General features: G+C 45.4%; 1 protein-coding gene across 3 annotated transcripts in view; it reads right to left on the bottom strand.

The window, feature by feature from the left end:
• GIGYF2 (GRB10 interacting GYF protein 2) overlaps positions 1-12,855 on the bottom strand; it is a 160,835-nt gene extending 147,980 nt beyond the window's left edge. For all 3 annotated transcript variants that reach the window (XM_065557013.1, XM_008174961.4, XM_008174958.4), the window contains exon 1: positions 12,501-12,855. The gene's annotated coding sequence lies outside the window, so the exon portion shown is untranslated. The remainder of the gene's footprint in view (positions 1-12,500) is intronic.
• Between the last annotated feature and the right edge of the window lie 6,190 nt (positions 12,856-19,045).

Consider the following 19,045-nt stretch of genomic DNA (forward strand, 5'->3'; position numbering starts at 1 on the left):
TGGTAGAAACTTGGGATGTAGCCAGAGAGAGACTGTGTCCTTATGGAAAGTGGTGAAAGGGGGGGTCTGCCATCATGACCCCAAGTTCACCTACCCTTTTCGTTGAAGTGATAGCCACAAGGAAGGTGACTTTCATGGAAGAGAGGGACATAGAGCAAGAAGCCAGCAGTTCAAAGGGCTGTTTCATTAGTGCCACAAGAATGAAGCCGAGGTCCCACTGGGTAGGAAAGTTCTGAGGAGACCTTTCCAAAACCTAGTCGTCAATGGATGTGTAAATACAGAGTGTCCTTCCACAGGGGGATGGAAGGCACTGACTACCACTATGTAGACCTTGAGAAAGTTGAGGGTGAGCCCTGACTTCTTCAAGAACAGGAGGTAATCCAAAAGAAAAGGAATCTCCACTTCCTCTGGGGAAAGCCCTTTCTGTTGGGTCCAGGAGGCAAAGCGTTTCCACTTGACCCAGTAGGAACGCCTAGAGGACTCTTTCCCGCTGCTCAAGAGGATGTCTTGCACTTCAGATAAACATTCCCACTCTAGAGAAGATGCCCATCCAAATACCATACACTGAGGTGAAGCATCTACAGATTGGGATGTCTGTGCTATTGTGTTTGCAGCTTGGGGGAAGTGGGGGATAGGCTAACATGCAGAGTAAGTTGAGAAACCAGAACTGTCTTGGCCAGAATGGGCACTCAGAATGACTGTGGCTCACTCCTGCCTGATCTTGTGGACTACTTGTGGCAGGAGTGGTAGAAGGGGGAAGGCATAGTTGCTCTGGTTCAACCAGCAAAGTATGAGAGCATCGCCTTGGGAGTGGCTACCGATATCCTCTAGAGCAGTGGTTTTCAAAGTTCAGGTTGTGGAATGCAAGGCACTGGGTCACCTTGCTCAGCACCCAGGAGTAAAACTATTAGTAAAGCTAGTAGCACCTACCCGGAAGCGGCCAGCAGCAGGTCCGGCTCCTAGGCGCGGGGAGGGGGGCATGGGGCTCCGTGTGCTGCCCCCAGTGCTGCGAGCACTGGCTCCACACTCCCATTGGTCGGTTCCCAGCCAATGGGAGCTGGGGGTGATGGTACCTGTGGGCAAGAGCCGCGCATCTTCACCTAGGAGCCGGACCTGCTGCTGGCCACTTCTGGGGCACAGTGCAGTCCGCGGTGCCAGGACAAGCAGGAAGCCTGCCTCTGCACCCTAGCTATGCCACTGACCAGGAGCTGCCAGAGGTAAGCCCGCACCCCAACCCCCCGCCCCAGCCCTGAGCCCTCCCCCAAACCTGGAGTCCCTTCCTGCACCCCAACCCCCTCGTCCCCATCCCCACCCCAGACTCTGCACCCCCTCCCACATCCCAACCCCCTGCCCCAGCCCAGAGCCCCCTCCCACAGCCTGAACCCCTCATTCCCATCCCCACCACGCAGTCCTCAGTCCCGCACCCTAATCCTCTGCCCCAGCTCTGTTGGGTCGCAGGCAGCAACAATTTTCTTCAACTGGGTTGCCAGAAAAAAAAAAGGTTTGAAAACCACTGCTCTAGAGCAGTATGTGCTGCATTTGTTGCTGGAGTGAAAGGCAGAGAGGTCTCTGGTTGGAGTCCCCCATGGGTTCAAAATGTTGCTTACTACAGTGCTGTGGAGTTCCCACTTGTGATTGACCACTAATCTTCTGCTGAGAGAGCCTGCAATCACATTCTGAGTATCCAGAAAATCGGCTGCCAACAACAGGATCTTGTGGGCAATGTACCAATCCCATAGATTGGCCGCCTCAGCACACACAGCAGTCAACCTAGTGTCCCTTTGTTTTTGGATGTAATAAATGGTGGTGGTGTTGTCCGACACGATGAGAACATGATGGGAGCCAACAGATGGAAGAAATGCTTGACACATTCTCCATACTGTCCGGAGTTCCAGAATATTGATGTGCATCTGGATTCCCGAGGGGTCCATGTCACTTACATCATGCGCTCTCCCATGTGCGCTCCCCATTCTGCAAGGGATGTGTCTGAATGATCGCCTGTCCGTGGAGGATGGGAGGAAGGGGATACCTACACAGACCTGTTGCAGATCTGTCCACCACTGGAGGAAAGAGCACCTGGGGGGAGGGGGGGGAGGAGAGAGACAGTCAGCATAAGGTCCATAGCATGCCGTGGGGGGTGAGTAAACTCTCTGGAGCCACATCTGTAGGCAGAGAAGGTGAAGGTGAGCAAAGGCAATGATGTACACGCAGGCTGCCATTTGGCCAAGAATGGATAAGCACATTTTATGTTCAGAGGCCAGCTCCCACCGACCTTACAGTTGGGAGTATTCTGCACATCAGACAACAAGTGTCTCAAGCTGGTTATCCAGAAAATCAGCATTACACAGTGGTCACCTGTGGAAATTTTGGTTTATGTGACCTGCGCAACATCACATAGGAACTCTGTGGCACAGAAAGGGATAAAATCCAATTCTCCAAGACAGCATTCAAATGCCTTAACGAGAAGACCATTCTTCTACTTCCCACAGTTAATGTAATTTCCTGAGTTTTTTAAAACTTAAATTGAAAAAACAAAAGTGGCATATGGGTCATCATCTTCAGATCCCCAGCCCATTCCTCTCCCTCTTGAATGAAGGGAGTATCTGGAAGCAGGAGAAGGCTGCTTCTATTTTCTATGTGGACATGCCCTAGAGGGGAGATGACAGATGTCTCACAGGCTATTTGCTAAACAGCAACAGAATGTTGAGAGTTGGGAATAATAGCTTCAATTCCAGGTTCCATATAGAGTGCCCTCTAGTAGTTACAGACTCTTCTGCTTTGTCCCACCCACTCCAGCCAGTCCCCTTCTGCTCATACTCCCTGTTCCTATTTTCTCCCCTCAGTGTGGACCAATTTGGGTAAATTTTCACACGGACAGACGACACATCCCTGACACCACGGCAAGCCCCCTATCAAATGTTAAGTCCTTTCTCCAAATGGAGACACCTGAGCTTCTCACTTAAATGGCTGTATGATCTTTTTTAAACATGGGCAAAACATATTTTTCCCCACCATGAAACGGCTAAACAAGGCTGTTTTCATCCATGATAGTCTGCCATGAAGTTTTGGAGGGTAATGGCTAAGGTTAAGATTTTGTCATGGTTATGTTTATTAAAAACTCACAGACAGGTCACAGGCAATAATCAAAAATTCACAGAAGCCCACCACCTGTCTGTGAGTTTTACTAATAAATGGGAGGGGGAGAGACTGACCGCCACGTGGGACGGGACGGGACAGGACAGCTCCAGCCCCCACCGCTGCCACTGGGGGTGAGGGGGGGCGGGGGGAGAAGCGGGACAGCTCCAGGCCCCGCTGGGGTAGGGGGAATGGGACAGCTGCAGCCACGGGGGAGGGGGTGGGTGTGAAACCATGAGATAGCTCCAGACCCCACTGCTGCCACGAGGGGGTGGAGATGAGACCGCTCCAACCCCTGCTGCTGCAGTGTGGGCTGAACCCGAAGAAGTCATGGAGGCCTGTTAAAGTCACGGAATCCGTGACCTCAATGAATAAATCATATCCTTACTAGTGACATCTTGTCCAAGTTCTGATTGCCTTCTTGTGGCATCCCCCATGGGTAGTATAAAGCAAAATCAAAGTAGACAAAATGTAGAACAGAAGTTCACATTCTAAGCGACAAGCTCAACAAAATTTGTAATTTTAGGGAAGTCATCATTGCCCACTTCAAAGCTCTTCTGATTGTAATTTACACCTTTAGGGCTGCTACATGTTTTAAACTTTGGGAGACCTAAACTCTGGAGAAGGGCCAAGCAATACTCTCTCTCACCCTCAGCCATTTTTCCAACACATGCTGAAATATCATCATGAACATGTGAACACGAGAGAAGAAACAAATAACTCTCCCTTTTCAAGCAATTCAGTGTTTACCCAGGAGACTTAAAACATACATCTCTCTACACCAGGGGTGGGCAAACTTTTTGGCCCGAGGGTCACATTGGGGTTGCATAACTGCATGGAGGGCTGGATAGGGAAGGCTGTGCCTCCCGAAACAGCCTGGCCCCCGCCCCCATCTGCCCCCCTCCCACTCCCAGCTCCCTGACTGCCCCCCTCAGAACCTCCAACCCATCCAACACCCCCTGCTCCTTGTCCCCTGACCGCCCCCTCCCGGGACCCCCGCCCCCTATCTAACCCACCTGCTCCCTGTCCCAACTGCCCCAATGCCTATCCTCACCCCTGCTCCCTGACAGCCCCCCAACTCCCTGCCCTAAGCTCCCTGCCTGCACCCTGCACCCCTGTGCACCCCAACCCCCTGCCCTGCATACAATTTCCCCAGCCAGATGTGGCCCTCGGCCCAAAAAGTATGCCCACCCCTGATCTTGGGACAGCACCCTTCCCTACTGGCTGAAGTAGAAACTGAGTTTCTCACCAAAATGATGCCTCTAGGCCTTACTAGCGTCCAACACACACACACACACACACACACACACACACAACCCTTTCATATGAGTCTCTGGCTAGCAGGTGGCTGGTAAATGTTTCTTGCTCTGTACCAGAGCAGTGCACTTCCCCAGCAGTTCCACTAACATGCCCCATATTATGATGCCAAGTCATACAGTCAGCACACTGCAAACTAAGGCCATGTCTATACTTACAAGCTTACAGCATCACAGCTGTACCGATACAGTTGTGCTGCTGTGAGAGTGCTCATGTAGCAGCCTTATGTCGATGGATAGAGCTCTCCCATCAACGTAATAAAACCAACTCAACGAGTGGCAGCTCCTGCCGACGTAGCACTGTGCACACAAATGCTTATGCCGGCAAAACTTGTGTAGTTCAGAGGTGTTTTTTTTCCACACCACTGAGCAACAAAAGTTTTGCCAACTTAAGTGCTAGTTTAGACATGACCTAAGCCATCCTATCTAATTAGTACTACACTGCCACTATCTGTTCCAGAGGTAGAACCTATATAGTGCCTCCCTTCCAGCTATCACATGGTTGCTGTAACTGCTACAAAACACATTCAAATCCAGCAAAATGTATGTATAACATTTCAAAACATATGAAGTCAAGGCACACAAATATAAGGATTCCTGGAATGAACAATCATTTTCACATTAATTTATCTAACCAGACCTCTGTAGGCCTCATATAGCTATAGCATGTTTTATGATTCTCAATTATGTTTTCCCCACTTTGCAAGATTTTCCATGCCCTCAAGTAGTAAACAAAATCTTTAGAAAATGGATATTTCAGAGTGATAAAGCATTTCTAGATTTTCATTGGAAAGGTACTTCAAGAACTCTCCCACATAGAATCTACTACGAAGTCTTCTTTTCACAAAGGAGCTGCTCTGAAACATGCCAGTATAGCTGTTATATGATAGGGTGAGAGACAAGATGTTGGTGTGACAGGCTAGTAACAGGGCAGTCTGCTTTAACCAACTGACAAAAAAGTTAGCTTTAAATAAAGGTTGCTACCATGTATACATAGGCACCGGCTTCTCCTCTGCCCCGTGGGTGCTCAACCCCCCCGCGTCCCGCCCCAATTCCACCCCCTTCCCCCAAGTCCCTCCCCGACCTCTTTACCGCCTCCTACCCCGAGCGCGCCACAACCCCACTCCTCTCCCTCCCTCCCAGAAAGTTCTAAGCACCGCCAAACAGCAGTTAGGCGGTGGGCAGGAAGCGCTGGGAGGGGGAGGAGTAGGGACATGGTGCGCTTGGGGGAGGAGGCGGTGAGGTGGGGGGAGCTTGGCTGCCAGTGGGTGCAGAGCACCTGCTAATTTTTCCCTGTGGGTGCTCCCGCCCCACAGCACCCACGGAATCAGTGCCTATGTATGTATATATACATACTATACAACATATGTAAGAGCATACCACCACCACCTCCTGGCGGAATCATCTACTCTATAGCATAGGGATTCATGGAGAAATCTTTCCTGCCTGGAGCAGAAGAGGCGGGTAGTTACACTCACTTGCTTTGTGTGTGTTTGTAGAGCACCAAATCAAGCCCATGATTTCTTAAGTATGTAGCTTTAAGCTGCATATTGGGGGGAGGGGGGCAGCAAAAGAGAAGGGGAGCTTAACTATGTCCTATATCCCTGTTCAGTCTCCACCTATAAATAAGAAACCTTTTAAATCCTCTCATCTTACATCAGTTTCCAATACGTGCTACAAACTCTCCACATATGGCTAAGACAATGGGTCAACCACCGATTACTAGCCAGTAACACCAACATCTTACCTTTTACATCTCACATGTAAACCAGAGGCTCAACCTTATCCCATTCCAACTACCCACCTGTAAGTGGGTCATGAGACCAGTACATATCACTTTAGTCTTCAAACAGTCCAGAAACATCATCTCCACACACTCTCCCCATTCTACCATGAGACAGAAAACCCATCTACACTCCCAATATAATAGAATTCTTATGTTGTCTTGATTTACCCTCCCTAGAGAGGCTCAATATCTTCCAGATACCGACCACACATCTAAAGTCACTTTCAACATGTAGACCAAAAAACTCAGTCCATTCAAATATTATTTACCACACAAGAGAAAGAGGAATCCACATATCTATACCATGTATGACATTTTCATTTGCAGTCAGTGATTTAAGAAGCATTTCAAGTTTTGGTTTGGTTCTATGACACAAGCATTTCCCTGTTGGACGACATGAGAAGAGAGTTAAAAGATCAAATCATGAACGAAAAAAATTTCACAAAAGTAAAATAAATTTTGCCTACTTTTAAAAAAAAAAGTCACATGTTTAAACAGCAGAAAAAAGCCTTGATTTCCATTTTTATTACTTTTATGTATAGCCTGTTTCACCTGTTTACTTGGTGCATTTGACAGCACTTTCCACATATCAGAGGGGTAGCCGTGTTAGTCTGAATCTGTAAAAAGCAACAGAGGGTCCTGTGGCACCTTTAAGGCTAACTGAAGTATTGGGAGCATAAGCTTTCGTGGGTAAGAACCTCACTTCTTCAGATGCACTTTCCACATAGTCAATTTAATGTTTTCGCTATAATGAATTTTGCATGTTTGTGTGGGTTTTTGGGACAGCTCAGGGAGAGAAAAACACTTTGAAAATAGGATTATGTGGTTGTAAAGCACTAACAAAAATTGACAAGGGGACTCAGAGAAGTGTACCTGAAATTACACTGAAGTCATTTTTTAAAACTGAATATATTTCAAATTTACAATGACCTTTAAAGGATTTTAGAATATACAATCTGATGTTTTAGATAGGCACACTTAAAATATTGTCTGAATGGTGAATATCTTTGTATATTTAACTACCTTCCTAAACTGTTTATTACCATATTTTTAAATGCTTGGGGGGAGGGTATGTTAAACTATAACACTCCTTGGCATACATACATTGTAGCAATCTTAACTTAATTTTAGTAATGCATTTTTAAAACAAAAAGTCTCAGAAGCGCCATGATGGCCTTGAAGAGCTCTGCAGGATCCTCAACTGTCCATACTCCATATGCAAAGCAGATCTTAGGAGCTGTGGGCGGGGGGTGGGTACTTGGTTTCCTCTAGTTCACATTGCCCTACGAAGTTTATCAACTACAGAGAAAGGATGGTCCAGTGGTTAAGGCTCTACCCTAGTGCTGAATTCCTTGCTCCATCATCACAGACTTCCTGTGTAAGCTTGAGCAAGTCACAGCCTTTGTGTCTCAGTTCACCATGTGTAAAATTGGGATAATGGTACTTTCTCTGTCTCCTAGAGGTGTTGTAAGCATAATTCCAATAAAAGACAGATTCTCAGATGCTACAGTCATGGGGGCAATATAACTATCTAAGATAGCCAGACTTCTGCAATGCTGCTCTCACATCATAAGCAGCTAAGTCAAACATTAAGGTGGATTTCTGCAAATAAGTACTTCAAATAATTTAAACTGTATTTAAAATTATTTTAAAATAAGGCAGTTTCTTTTAAAAGCATCCATAATTTAAGTGTTTTTACCACTTGCTTTCAAACTCTCCAAAAACCCCTCAGATGTACTTGAGTGAAGTAATATAAAAATACTTTCTGTGCAAAAGTGTAAGCAATATGAACATAGGATTTATAATGGCTCCCTACTTATCACCATAACTAAGGAGTTACTGCTAAGTGGCTTCCATGTTCAGGAAATTTTTAGCTAACTGTAATTCAAAAACAGCTTGACAAAGTTTCTTCATATTTTGAGAAAGATAGCTGGATATCATTCTGTAATAAACCCATTGCTGCAAACTAAATTACTAACAAAGACACCCAAATTTGTAAAGCTGGGATTGAGACCCTGATCCTTTATCTTCACACCCTGCCACTACCACTGGAATTAAAAGTGAGTTACAGAAAAGTAGTATAGCAGGACCCTATGTTCTTTTTAATATGCAGCCAACCACAAGAGGGCACACTGTTCACATGTATATCACCACTAAATCTTCTTGGTTACAACCTATTTCCTTTAAGTATAGCCTAAAAGCAAACTTTAAAATCCTTGTTTAAGCTTTTTGTCCACTGATTGTTTTACATTTAAGATTCATGTATCATTTATCCCAATATTTCCTCGAACAGGAGTACTGGAAAGCTAGTATCATCATGCCATCACAAAACCCAAGGAACAGAATCCTGAACTGAGATGAAAATTAATTTTTAAATCAGACTGTTTAAAAACCATGGGACTGTTTGTTAACAGCTATTTAACTCTACTTGAAGGAAAAGTTTAGAGACCAGATCTTTTTGAAACATTTCAATTGGGGGGGGGGGGGGGCGCGGAGAGGGGACGACACTCCTGTATCAGTTATTTGGACTTCCAAAGAGAACTCCAGCAAAAGAAAGGAAAATAACATTTAGTGTTTTTGACATTTCAAATGTTAAACAAGCAGAAAATCTAAGGAGAATTTCAGGCCTCAACACATTAAAGAAGAAAAATAAGAAATAAAATATTGCATCAGGGGTCTCCAGGTTGTCAGAAGAATTCTTCCACTGACCTAGCTACTGCCTCTTGATATGATGGGTTTCAGAGTAGCAGCCGTGTTAGTCTGTATCCGCAAAAAGAACAGGAGTACTTGTGGCACCTTAGAGACTAACAAATTTATTTGAGCATAAGCTTTCGTGGGATAGAGCCCACTTCTTTGGATGCATAGAATGGAACATATATTGAGGAGATACATATATACACACATTGAGCCATTACAAACATTGAATCTATCGCCCCATATAAGTATTCTCACACTTCTTATCAAACTGTCTGTACTGGGCTATCTTGATTATCACTTCAAAAGTTTTTTCTCTTACTTAATTGGCCTCTCAGAGTTGGTAAGACAACTCCCACCTTTTCATGCTCTCTGTGTATATATATGTATATATATCCTCAATACATGTTCCATTCTATGCATCTGAAGAAGTGGGCTGTAGCCCACGAAAGCTTATGCTCAAATAAATTTGTTAGTCTTTAGGGTGCCACAAGTACTCCTATTCTTTTTGATATGATGGATCTACTACAGCAACAGAGAAATATCCCTTTTGTTGCTGTAATAAGATGATCTGTAGCAGCGCTTGTAGTGTAGACGTACCTTAAGTTAGTCAAACTGCTTTTTCCTTGTGTTCTAGTACACTGCAAATATCATTGGCAGAGCTTAGACTAGCAAAAAGTCCATCCAGGCAACACCCCAGATCAACATGGATAATGTGCATATGGGTTACCCGTCATCTTTCAATACTACAGTTCATCCCAAATGGAAAACTTCATTTGCCTCTTTAAAGTATTCATAAATCTGAAAGGCATTATTCAACCTGATTTGTTTTAATTTTTAACTTTAAAAAATTTCAGTTCCTGACAGAGCACCTTTTAGATATTAAGTCTTTGGAAGGAGCGGCATTGTTTTGCTTTAAAATATCCTTTAAAAATGTGTGTACACAGATTTTTCTATTCCCCAGTTGGCATCTGAGACTTTTCAGAAAGCAAAATAATTGATTATACAGGGGGAAATAGTGAAATTGACTATACACAAAGTAAAAATGGAAAAAAACAGAGCTCTACACCACTTTTTTGGTTATAGTAGTATTTACTTTTAACTATGACCAATACAAGGTTTTCATAGAAAAGGCTGATTTTTCAAGCCATTTTTCCTTTAAATTTATTGTACATTTTAGAGAGAAAAGGAATCTTTTTATCATACTTTTAGCCCCTTTGCTGGACACCATTTTATTGGCGAAAAGAAGGGATGTTCAAGGTATTTGAGAAATTATTTTATTGATGCGTTACACAGGTCTCTTGATGCATTTTCAAATGATGAGTAGTAAACCAAGATGCAATATAAATATTCTATATTTTAATTATCTATATTAGCTGAAAACAGAGACAATGGAAAACAGTTCAAAAAAGGCTCTGCAGCAAACCTGGTGACAGAGGATGTAATCTTTGTGCAAGCATATCCACATGCCCAGATGACATGGGACCCCTGTCCAACTCCTGAAATCACTAACAAATATTTTACAACTTTGTCAGAGAACTGAAAAGATACATTAAGTCTTCAGACAGCAGTGGAGTCAACAAGCTGTCAAGTCTTGCTATGACTGCTATAAATTTTCACTGTAACATATCACTTCAGTTGATGGTACCCCTATTTCTGACCTATTTAATACAGTTAACCAGGAAGCAGAATCTTGCATTTTGTCCAGGCTCAATGAAGAATCCATTCTGTGACATAAGAGCTCTGACACCAATTACCTCACTGGGTCAGTGTCTCTATGCTACTTTTTTTTTTTTAAATATAAAGTTCTCCCACTGTTGCACCTCCATGGATTCTCCTGCTCATACTGACAGGGCACAGGCTTATTTCCACAGTATCGGCTAAGGGCAGGTCTATACTATGGGGCCAAGTCAATCTAAGTTACCCAACTCCAGCTACATGAATAATGTAGCTGGAGTCGACATACTTTAGGTCAACTTATTGTCGTGTCTACACCATACTGGGTCAACAGGAGAAACTCTTCCGTCACCTTATCTTATGCTTCTCGTTCTGGTGCAGTACCAGAGTCAAGGGGAGAGAGACCCCAGTGGATCGATCACCACAGCGTCGATCTATGGTAAGCGGAGACAAGCCCTAACTCTGAGCTAGACAAAGTCTAGACAAATTATCGACCACCAATGCCTTTTCTATACTAATGCTCCTACCAGCCCTACTACCAATAATCCACTGGGGGGTCACTCTCCCCTCTCCCGCTCTACCCTATTCATGTAGCTGGAGTTGGGTAACTTAGGTTGACTCCTATAACAACTGTTTTTGTGTCGAAGAGAGCCAGATTATCATAATGTCCAACTATTACCTATTCTACTCAAAGACATGTTTATCTTTAATAAAAAGTTAGAAGGCAATAAATACGAGTAGAATAGTGGAAAAGGCAACACTTCTCAAAAAATGGCACAAGCTAGCTCCTGAAGCAAGAAAGCAAAGGGTGATGAGCTGAAAATGATTAAATTAAAAAAAAATCAACAAAAGCAGAATTCAGATATAAAATTTAGAGAACAAAATACAGACAGCAAAAATAATGGCAAAAGTAACAACAAAAAAACAAGGCCAACGTATTGAAGTAATGGGAAGTAATGGGCACAGGAGAATGTCGGGGGGGGGGGGGGGGGATTACTCCAACTATGTCAATCTGTATTGATCCCCTTGACCTCAAACTTGTCTTGATTTAAACTGCAGTTATACATGCTTGAAAGTGCTGCGAGTGTTTTGTTGACATTGAGACTACTTGTCTTGGATTAATACCAAACATACATGACCCTGATCAATGGGCTCTTCAGCCTGCCAAGGCCTCCATGTTCACACGCTGCTGATTATTCCCTTTAACACCCAGCTCACTGAGGGGAAGGCCTCAGTCCTGAACCAGCTCTTCTCTCCTAGTGTCTGCAATATGACAAGGCCAGACATGCTCAGGGGAGTGTGGTTTCAGTGCGAACGGAACCTGCCCACGGCTCGCTCAGCACACGGGACGGTCCCGTTGGGGTGGGAGAGGAGAGTTCACAGGAGTTAGGATAAAAAAGAAATTAGCAGGAACCGCAGGTGGCTCGGGAGAATCCGAGAAATCCCGCAGCTGCCTGACAAGCTCCGGTCCAGCAGCACTCACCCAACCCACGTCAGGACCCGCTGCCAAGGGGGCATTTGGATGAAGCCCCCACCCCTCAGAGCCACCAAGGGGTGGGAACAGGACAGGGTAAGGCCGCCAGAGTGTCCTCGGAAGCCAAGGGAGAAATGACCAAAAGCAGAGGCTCCGGGAAAGGCCTATATCCCATAAGCCAACTTCAAACAACCTCGGCTCCTCATAGGCCACGAGCGTCCCTAGCTTCCGTATCCCAACCCCCCGGCCTTTCCCTGGGCAGTAACTGTAGGCGAGGCCGGTGCTTCCAAAGCGGCCTATACACGTTCCCGCAGCAGGGCCGCGTGTACGGGACGAACACGTCCCGGGCGGGAAGGAGAAAGGCTCAGACACCGCCCGGCGCCCAGGGGAGCCAGCCAGAGCCGGCGGGGTTAATTACCTGAGATCCCGGACGGAGACTCTCTCACAGCCGAAGCAATTCCTCAGTCCTAACACCACAAGATGGCGGTCGCGCCGCCACGCATCATCACGTGATATAGGGCGCCACCTACCCGCGTAGGCCCCGGATGAGAATGGCGGCGGCTTGAGGGAGCGCGCGTCGCAAACAGAGCGCGAGCTAACAGTTGGGGAGACCTAAGGCCAACGGCTGCCGCGAGCCCCGCCCTAGTGCCAGCACAGAGCCGAGAGAGAGAGAGCGTAAGGCCGGCAGCGCCCGGCTCTCTACCTGTCACCTCCTGCGCCACCCAGCTGTGCCCAGGGCCCATGCTTCCCTTCCCTCGCTGCTTCTAGAGTGTACACGGCTGTCCCGCCCTGCCCCTCCTTCAGCCTTGCTCTGCCAGGGGCCTGGGCCACGTAATCCTCTCACCCAGCTGGTGCCCAGGTGCCAGCTATGGCCCCGCTCTGCACCCACCTCCACATCGAGCTGGGGGACCGGTTGGGTACTTCCCTACAGCCACTACTCCCTGCCCATCTCACTCGTCTTCTCTCAGCTGCGCCATGTCCTCCTTCCCCTGGCCTGTAATGACCTTAATCCACCATAGAGACTAGACTCCTTCAACCCTCTGACATGTAGCCAACCCCCACTTTGTCTGCAGCAACCACCCTGTCAAGGTGTTCAGGCTGCTTTATCTCCCAGGCAAGTGTGGTGACTGCAAGTGCAACTTGATCAGTGTTCAGGGCCTGATGAAATACATCTTAGAATACTCAAGGGGTTGACTGAGGAGATAGCTGAGCTGTTGGCTATTATCTTTGAAAACTCATGCAAGATGAGAGAGTAGGGTTACAGTTCGTCCGGATTCCCCCGGACATGTCCGGCTTTTTTCAGTTAAAAATAGCATCCGGGGGGAATTTGTCAATGTCCGGACTTCCCCCCCCCCCCATGCAGAGCGTGCGTGGCGTACAGGGCAGCCGGCCGGATCGTGCCACTCGCACGGGGCTCCGGCAGCCTGAGCCCTTCCTCCACTTCCCCCTCCTCTCCCCTGCAAGTTGACACCACTCCCCTCCTCTCTCTCCCTCCCTCCCTCCCCCTCCCCCCTGCATTCGCAGATCGCCAGCCGGCCGTTTGCTTTGGCCTCCGGCAGTCTGGAGCTCCGACCCTGCTCCCCTCCCCCGCTGCCGAGCGCGCCGCTCTGCAGCACAGTAAGGGGGCCAGGGGGTCAGAGAAGCGGCAGGGAGGTTCGGGGGGGTAGTCAAGAGACAGGGAGCAGGGGGAGGGTTGGATGGGTCAGGAGTTCGGGGGGGTGCTGTCTGGGGGTTGGGGGTGTAAGGTTTTGGGCAGTCAGAGTACAGGTGGGGGGGTCTCAGGAGGGGGCAGTTAGGGGACAAGGCACAGGGAGGCTTAGGTAGGGGGTGGGGTTCTGGAGGGCAGTTAGGAGCAGGGGTCCCAGGAGGGGGCAGTCAGGGGACAGGGAGCAGAGGGGTTTAGATGGGTCGGGAGTTTTGGGGGGTGCTGTCAGGGGGTGGGGAGTGGTTGGATGGGACGTGGGAGTCCCAGGGGTCTGTCTGGGGGTGGGGGTGTGGATAAGGGTTGGGGCAGTCAGGGGACAGGTAGGGGGTAGAGTCCTAGGGGGCCAGTTAGGATGTGGGGAAGGTCTCAGGAGGGAGCAGTCAGGGGACAAGGAGCAGGGAGGCTTAGGTAGAGGGTGGAGTCCTGGGGGGCAGTTAGGGGCAGGGGTCCCAGGAGGGGGCAGTCAGGGGACAAGGCGTGGGGGGGAGGGTTGGGAGTTCTGAGGGGGCAGGAAGTGGGAGGGAGTGGAAGGGGCGGGGCTAGGGCAGGACAGGGGCGGGGCTCCTCCCATCCTCTTTTTTGATTGTTGAAATATGGTAACCCTATGAGAGAGAATCCAGAGGCCTGCAAGCGGGCAAATATAGTGCCAATCTATAATGACAAGCTGGGGGGTTACAGATCACTCAGCTCAATTTAAGAATTCAGAAAGATAATGGAGAAAATAATCAAGCAATCAATTTGCGAAAACCTAGAATATAAGATGATAAGTAACAGCATGCATTTATCAAGAACAAATCATGTCAAACTAACCTAATAGCTTTGTTTGACAGGGTAACAAGCCTTGTGGATGGGGGGAAGCAGTAGATGTGGTATATCTTGATTTCAGTAAGGCTTTTGATACTGTCTCACATGATCTCCTCAAACAAATTAGGGAAATATAGCCTAGATAGAGCTGCTATAAAGTGGGTGCATAATTGGTTGGAAACCATTCTCAGAGAGAAGTTATCAGTGGTTCACAGTCAAGCTGGAAGGGCATATCAAGTGGGGTCATGGGTCCAATTCTGTTCAATATATGCATAAATGATTAAGATAATATATAGAGTACACTTAAAGTTTGAAGACAATACCAAGCTCAGAGGGGTTGCAAGTGCTTTGGAGGATAGGATTAAAATTCAAAATGATCTGTTCAAACTGGATACATTGACTGAAGTAAATAGAATGAAATTCAGTAAGGACAAATGCACAGTACTTCACCAAGGAATGAACAATCAATTGCACACATACAAAATGGGAAATGATTCCCTAGGAAGGAGTACTGTGGAAGGGGATCTAGGGGTCATCGGGGATCACAATATAAATATGAGTCAATAGTGTAACACTGTTGCAAAAAAAGCAATCTTTCTGGAATGTATCAGCAGGACTGTTGTAGACAAGACGTGAGAAGTAATTCTTCCACTCTACTCCATGCTGATATGGCCTCAATTGGAGTAGCATGTCAGGTTCTGTGCACCATATTTCAGAAAAGATGTGGACAAATTGGAGAAAGTTCAGAGGAGAGCAACAAAAATGATTAGAAGTCTAGAAAGCATGATCTGTGAGGAAAGGTTGAAAAAAATGGGTTTGTTTAGTACAGAGAAAAGAAGACAGGGTAAACATAATAACAGTTTTCAAGTACATAAAAGGTTGTTACAAGGAGAAAGGTGAAAATTGTTCTTCTTAATCTCTGAGAATAGGACAAGAAGCAATGGGTTTAAATTGCAGCAAGGGAGGTTTAGGTTGGACATTAGGAAAAGCTTTCTAACTGTCAGGGTAGTTAAGTACTTGAACAAGTTGCCTAGTGGTTGTGAAATCTCCATCATTGGAGGTTTTTAAGAGCAGGTTAGACAAACACCTGTCAGGAATGGTCTAGATAACACTTAGGCCTGCCTTCAGTGCAGGGGACTGGACTAGATGACCTACTGAGGTCCCTTCTATGATTTCCAAGCAGGATCAGAGCAACTGCATGGGATTCAATGGTGAGATATAGGAAGATTTAAGCCACATATCAAGTAAACTCAGTCACCCTAAGGGAAACTCCACTATACCACAGCAGGTATCACCCATGCTACATTTATCCAGAAACTGCAACCCTACAAGCCAGGGCCCCTAAATAGGAGCACATTAAAAGCTAGTTTTGATGAAGTGCCAGATAGAAGACTGTAAAGATTTTCTCCCCTTTCCTCCCCCTCCCAAACACATTTACAAAAACAAGATTCAGAAAGGGAAAAGACTTGTTGCTTCTGCTCCCCTTGCGGCAGATGCTACAACTCCCCAAATTACCACTTGTGAAACTTCTTTGTAAACTGTAAAAAAAAAAAAAAAATCCAAAAAGTTGTTGTATTCTAGGAAGTCTCCAACTAGCATAAAATCTTACTTACAAAACCCTTTTCATTCAGAAAGATAAAGGAATATCTTGCATTAAATTTTAATGTAGAACTTTTAGAGATGTAGGACAAGAATATGGCAACCCTGGCTATACAAGTCCTTCAGAGTTCCAGTTATTTTACTCATACTTCTGTTTCAAACTCAAACTTCATTGCTCTTAAGCACTGGTTCTCATTTTTTCCCACATGAACCACTTACTTATAATAATGTATTGATCCTCACTCCATGCTTTCCCTGTAGCAAATTAAACATTTTCTTACATGAAAAGGTTAGTATGACTACATTAATAAAATGAGATTATTTTCATCCAGTTTCCTTAATGCTCTGAGCACAACTGGTTGGTTATATTCCCTCAGTCTGTACAGTTTCTGTTTGTTTCCTTTCTGAATGTATAGTGCTTACCATTTATTAACACCAAATCTTTAATTTCCTACAGCTCTGTCTTTTTCAGGTCATTTTAGATTTTGGCTGTGCTTTTTAATTTTACTGTATTCATGAACCTAATTGGATAGTGTCCTACTTGATTAAAACATGGTTCAGTGATGTTGGTGTACTTTTATTCAACATAGACCCATGGGCAAGTATTATCAGTATTCAAACTCAGTGCAAGTCTCATAGTAGTTACTCCTGGTGCATCAGGTCACTGCCTGGTCTGGGAAGAGGTGCCTTTGTAGGGAGGGGCCCTGGAAGAAGATTACTACAGCTGCTTAAGGCTGGGAGAAAAGACATTGAGGTACAATGATTTAATTAACTTGTTAGATCTCAAATGTAATCCTATTTCCAGATGGAAAATCATCAGGCACTCAGGGTAAGGCTTTTTCGGCTAAAAATATTACTTTATTTATAGCCTTAAACAACCATATTAGTACTTGATACAGCCTAAAAACTATCATTAGCTGTTATGCAACATCAATAAAGGAGTGACCATTTTTAGCTGAGAAAACCATTCTCTAATCAGGCGATTTCAGCCAAATGCATTTGGCTTTACCTCTGAGCTTTCAGGTGAATAAATACTCCATGTTGTGCACTGAACACTGGCCATGGCTGATGTAATAGTTAACACAAGTCTCTCTCTTTTTCTTTCTTTTTTTTTTTTTTTTTTGAGCCAATAAGTTGAAAAGTGCATTTCTCAAACTTATTTTGAATTCACATAAAAATGATAACACATTAAATATATTCAGCAAAAAAAACTTAGAATTTAGGATGAGCTTCATTCTAAAATGAACCTCAGGAGATTGGAGAGACAAGGTGGGGGAGGCAATGTCTTTCATTGTACCAACTTCTGTTGGAGAGAGAGACAACCCTCAGGAGACTGGTCTGAGGGAGTATCTGTCTCTATAGCAAAGTTATAAGGTTCTGGTCTCTGACAACTTGTATTTCCATTCTCTTGGCTCCTTGCTATTAATAGTGGCTAGAACAGTGTAAGAGAGAAAGAGTTGCAACCCAAGCTGTCAGAATAGGAGCTTGCAGCTCTGCTGCAGAAGCAGCTGTGCCTTGTTCCAATGGCTTTTCTTGGCAGAAGTCAGTTAGATCATGTGAACAACTCTTTGTATTTTACTTTGAGACTTCAGAAGTGGCCTGTATCTGAGATGGGAGAAATCTAGTTTGTGGGAACTTTCTTTTAGTCAGAGAACCCCCCCAAAAGTGAAACTATCAAGCAACATTTCAAGAAGGGAGCATTTTAAGGATATTCCTCTGCAAAAGTTAGCATTTTTCTGAAATTTTACTTAGAAAATTCAAAATACATTTTAGTATCTTATTAGATTTCTCCTAGGACTTCCATTATGGTCAAGCAAGCAGAATACAAGACTATTACAAATTACAAGACTGTCTGTGGGGCCAAATTCATCCATAATGTAACTACAGGGACTATAGTAGATCTACACTAGGTATGAATTTGGCTCTTGGTAAGCAAACACCCCTATGAGTCTGACTTTTAATAGGTTGTTGAGGTCATTATGTACATTAAAGCCTTTTGAACAACTAAACTAATTTGAATGTGCTATTACATATCCAAGGGAGGGGAAGTGAGGCAGGAATCTTTTATTAACTAAAAGCTATCAATGTCCCATCCTTTTCATACTACCCTGGTTTAGGGAAGCAGAGTACAGCCTACTTTACTGGGTCAGTGGAGTTAGGAACCTATAGGACAGACTGCACTCTCAGCAAGTTTGCAGATGACACTAAACTAGGAGGTGTGGTAGATACACTAGAGGGTAGGGATCGGATACAGAGGGACCTAGACAAATTAGAGGATTGGGCCAAAAAAAACCTGATGAGGTTCAACAAGCACAAGTGCAGAGTCCTGCACTTAGGACGGAAGAATCCCATGCACTGCTACAGACTAGGGACCGAATGGCTAGGTAGCAGTTCTGCAGAAAAGGACCTAGGGGTCACAGTGGACGAGAAGCTGGATATGAGTTAACAGTGTGCTCTTGTTGCCAAGAAGGCTAACTGGCCATTTTGGGCTGTATAAGTAGGGGCATTGCCAGCAGATGGAGGAATGTGATCGTTCCCCTTTATTTGACATTGGTGAGGCCTCATCTGGAATACTGTGTCCAGTTTTGGGCCCCACACTACAAGAAGGATGTGGAAAAATTGGAAAGAGTCCAGCGGAGGGCAACAAAAATGATTAGAGGTCTGGAGCACATGACTTACGAGGAGAGGCTGAGGGAACTGGGATTGTTTAGTCTCCAGAAGAGAAGAATGAGGGGGGATTTGATAGCAGCCTTCAACTACCTGAAGGGGGGTTTCAAAGAGGATGGAGCTCGGCTGTTCTCAGTGGTGGCAGATGACAGAACAAGGAGCAATGGTCTCAAGTTGCAGTGGGGGAG

Source organism: Chrysemys picta, chromosome 9 (assembly GCF_011386835.1).
Source record: "Chrysemys picta bellii isolate R12L10 chromosome 9, ASM1138683v2, whole genome shotgun sequence".
In the NCBI taxonomy this organism is placed as follows: domain Eukaryota; kingdom Metazoa; phylum Chordata; order Testudines; family Emydidae; genus Chrysemys; species Chrysemys picta.